Consider the following 5,023-nt stretch of genomic DNA (forward strand, 5'->3'; position numbering starts at 1 on the left):
AAAAGTTTTATTTAAGTTCTCTTGACTTTCTTGTGAATTTCATATGTTTATATGATTGCTGCATCAATTTATTATTTCTTTTTCTTGTTTTATCATTCTTTTTTAGATTGATTTTAGTTTTTATTTCTTATATTTATATTGAATTGATTTTCATTTAATTTAAGTATAAAACTATAACTTTGCAATTGTTTTTTTGCTTAATATTTTTATGTTTTTTTTTGGATAAGATATATTTATTCAATTATTTATATATTTTACAGGTATTTAGTTGGGATATAATCATTTACTATTTTATGTATTTAATTTTATTCGTATTTTAATCATTTGTATCTTAATTATTCTCGATAAATCATTTAAAATTATTTCTAAAAACCGCTTATTTTATCTTCGAATGTGTAAAAAATAGTAGCATACAAAAAATTCTTAATGTATCAATAGGTTACGGTATTTTTCGCCAAAATTTAACCTTTTCATCTTCTGATCCTAATAAAATTTAGAAATAAAAAATCCAAAAAAATAACACAAATTTTATAATCAAAAAGAAAAAAACTAGTTCCAGGCATATAAAAGTGATCATAATATCATTGATATCAATACATTGTACTATATATTATTATTTTTAATTTTAAAATGGGCGTATTTTAGAAATTGATTAAACTTATTGATTATGGTGGAAAAATACTCAAAAATAAGCAGACAAAAAATATACTTAGAAGTTAATATAATATATTAATATGATTTTATTTTACATATCATAAAAAGTTTAGTCATTCGATAAAATTTTGATTACATCTATATTCATAAAAATATTGGTTTTAGCAGGATTTTTTTAAAAGAAAATAGAAAATAACAAAATAATGTATGTCTACAGAATATGGTTTATATTTAATATTTTTCTATATGTGATATTTCAGATTTATTTGGAAAGTAAGTATTCTACTTTTTGCGCATAATATAAATTAAAAGGGTGAATAAAAAACCGAAAATTGGTTCTTTCTGCAACTATATGTAATTTGAACGGAATATTAGAGTATTATTACCATAAATTTACACAAAAAGTTGTTTAAATTTTCTTGAAGTGAAAAAAAATCAATTTATACATTTATCTGTTATTTTAAATTGGGGAAAGCTATTTATTCTAGGAATAATTTTGAAAAAAAAGATAAAAATATGTTCATTAAAGAACAAGCACATGTAAAACGAATCACTTTTTGAATGTTTTTCATTATAACAATTCTTAGAATACAAAATATAGATACACAAATAAAAACCATAAATATAGCATAAGTATATTTTACGCTGATTTTTATTTGTTTTTTCTTCCAAAATACCAGGTTTTAAAGGTTCAAAGCTCTGTAATAATTTTCTACAGGATTTATTTTGCTTCTATTCTTCATTTTAGTCGGAAACCAAATTTTAAATATTTCATCGTTATTGTGATTACCACAAATAGTTGATCTTATTGATATTATATTAGTTAATACTTGTTTTACATTTATCTACGATATGAATCTTGTTATTTCTCATGATATTTTTAATAGACGCATCTGAGATAATTTTTTTAACCAAAAATAACCAAATTTCATACATATTAATCACATAAAATAGTTTTAAAAATTTTAAAAATAAATTTTGGATGTATCGCATCGCTTTAGATACTGCTATTTTTCAAAAATAAATCTTAAAGGCTGTAAAAAGACAATCATAATTTTGCATTGCATAGTCCTAGATATTCAATTAAAAAATATTTTAAAAAATTATAATAAAAGTTATTATCTGCATGCATCACACAGTAAATTAAATATAAAAGGGCCCAACTAATTTTATATTCATATTTGATTAAATACTATCATAAAGAAAATATAGTATTGGTATAGTTATAGGTTTGCATCTGCTTAGCTGAAAAAATAAAAGATATTAAAAACAATTGATGTTATTAAAAGGATTCATTTGTGGCGATGTAAATTTATTATTTATTTACCATCAACTATTTTTTTCAAACTGATTTATAGCTTCGATATCATTTACTTTTTTTTAAAGAGGTAATTAATTTCGTGTTTTAAATTTTCCTTTATATTATTTTGTTATACGCTTACTTCCACACTGTTTTTAAATATTATTAAGCATTGCTATTGTGCTGTCCGTATATATTGTCGATGATAGTAATATAATGAAAAGTTAATTCTTTGTGCCAATTTAATATATTTATATTTGAAAAAAAAAATTATATTAAGTTTGAAAACTGCGTAATTTTGTTGATCCACTTTAAAAAAAATCACTTATTTCTATTTTTCATTCTTTTATATGCTACGAAAGGATTGTTTAATTATTGAGCAACATATATATAAATTTATTTATTTTAAACAGGAATTATTTTTATAAAATTTGATTTTTGCTTAAAAATTACAAACATTTTGCACTTAAATATCAATTAAAACTCGCAAAATCAGAGATTCTTGATTTTGAACAGACTAAAATACATCAAAAGAGGCAATTGATTTTTAATGCATATCAAACTTTGTGATCTGCATGTTATTCATATCCATCTACATAAGCCCTTCAAATCATTTTAAATTTTCATAATTGTAATAATCGAAAGGATATACTACTTCTGCATTGTCAGCACAATTTTATCTAACTATGATGAAAAAAATTATAAAAATTATTTATCTATATGCTTACGCAAAAAATTTAGACCACAGTCTTGTTAAAAATAAAGATCTTAAAATAGCTATTTTTTTGAACTATTTGCATATCGGCTGAATTATGTAATATTCAAATTTTTGCCTCAGAATTAATTAATATTACATCCTGATATGCAAAATATTTTAGATAAATTTTATTAAGACTGTGATTATTTCTGATCTTATATTTCAAAAAGAAAAGAAAAAAAAATATTCAGATTTTCATAATTATTACCCAAGACAAATAAAATCTGGTTTATTTACATAACCATAAAATTTGAAATTTAAGAAATTCAAATTCTTACGGCGATAAAATAAAGTTTCTGCTTTTTTTGAATTATTATCCCGTAAAAGAGTATATTTGTTTAAAATAAATTTTTCATTGGTCAGATATACACATCTACCAGACATGTATTGAAATTTAGTTCAATCAAAATAACCACCTGAAAATTTTAGTCTAAAAATATAGATAAACCCAGGTGGATAATTTTTTATGCCTAAGTTATAAATACATGTCAATTTTACCATAGAGCATTTAATTTTAAGATTATTTTACTTGAAGCTGCTATATATTTGAAGTATATTTAGTGACTTTCTTTTTTAATCGATTTTTCACGATTTTAAGGTTTTTTGTATTATAAATCAAAAAATTTAATCTATGACAGAAATATTTAATGGATTATTATTCTTAGCAAACTACTATCGGCTGCGGCACATAATTACCGTAATAGTTTGAATTTCCAGGCGGCTGGGGTTGAGACCATTGGTATTGTTGTGCTGGCTGTTGAATTTGTGGGGGTGGCTGTTTTAAAAGTTGTGGTTGAGACTGGGGTTGAGGCTGAGGCTGTGGTTGAATCTGAGGCTGTGGTTGAGGCTGGGGTTGAGGCTGTGGCTGTGGTTGACTTTGGGGCTGTGGCTGTAGAGGAGAACTGGTATTTGAGGTTCTATTTTTTATAGGTGGTCTTCTTCTTGGTGATCTTTTACTTTGTCTTCTTTTCTGAGGCAAGAAAATATCCGGAACCTTAAGACCTGTTCCAATGTAAGAATCATTTGTCTCGTCACCTAATTTTCTCACTTTGTCGAAAATTGCATCGACTGATTCCAGACTACTTTCTTCAGAGCAATTGTCTTCCATTTCTTCGGGTGGTATCAGCTTGTCGACCGAATTTTTGAAACCTTTCTTTTTTTCTTTTTTCAAGGATTCGGGGTGCTTTGATACCTCGCTTATTTCATCTGAAGAACTATCAAGATCTTCTAACTCCTCTGATGGCTTGCTCTTAGGTTTGTCTTTTGTTTTAGTAAGAGAAACCTCTTTTGGAAGTGTTATCGGTGGAGGATTTACACCATCGGTTTTACAACATTCTATTTCACATTCTGGTGGCATTACTTTAGTAACAACCTTCTCTACTGTACATGTTTCTACAACTACGTTCGTTTTGGTCTCGTTTATCTCATTGATAACCGTACTTGTTGTTGTCATGACAACAGTTTGGAATATAGTCTCCGTTGCTATTTTTGTCACGACTTCTGTTAACTTTGTGTGCTCAATCACATTGCTTACCGCTACTGGAACCATCGAGACTATAGTATCTGATGCTACGTTCGTTTCTGTTCCACCAGTTGTTTTTACTTCGACTGGGGTTTTAGGCCTATCTATTATTATAGCGGTGGGCGTGGAACTAATTCTTGATTTCGAACTTGACGGCTGAAATTTGACCTCAGATGTCTTTGAATGGGCTAGTTCCGAATTAGAATCATTTGTATCGGCCTTGGAATCAGTAGGAAACCCAAAGCGGGGGCTTAAATTTACTGGGGGAGGTGTTTCTTTGGCTGGGGAATTACCAAGAACTAAATTATTAGGATCCGAAACAACAGATTCTGGTTCAGGAGTAATCGAATTTTCAGAATCTGATTCTGGTTTATCTCTTTTCGGATTAGCTTCAGGCCCTTTTTTTTCATCATTATTCTCTGGTGGCTCCTTTGCTTTAATATCAAATTCTTGGTTTTTATATCCCTCAACACATTTTTCAAGATGAAAAATCTTGTCGTGAAATGCTAAACAATAGTTTATGTAACTGTTTTCATTTTCATCCCAAATTTTCGTTTGAACTTTATGAACAATAGGTGTGATTTCTCCATCACCCGTTTTCAGAATGTTCCATCGTTTAGGAGGGCCTGATTCATTTATGACTATTGTGTCTTTGCCTTCTATGCCTAATTGCATTTTGGGATTTTTAAGTGATGTAATTGAAAATTTTTTTGTGTTATCTGCTGCTGCTGCTGATTCTTGTGTTATTTTCCACGATGCATCATCTGCTTCATCGTCATGTTCTTTTCTA

The sequence above is a fragment of the Rhyacophila brunnea genome, unplaced genomic scaffold (assembly GCF_057557595.1).
Source record: "Rhyacophila brunnea isolate RB1 unplaced genomic scaffold, BYU_Rbru_1.0 scaffold_178, whole genome shotgun sequence".
Taxonomy (NCBI): Eukaryota; Metazoa; Arthropoda; class Insecta; order Trichoptera; family Rhyacophilidae; genus Rhyacophila; species Rhyacophila brunnea.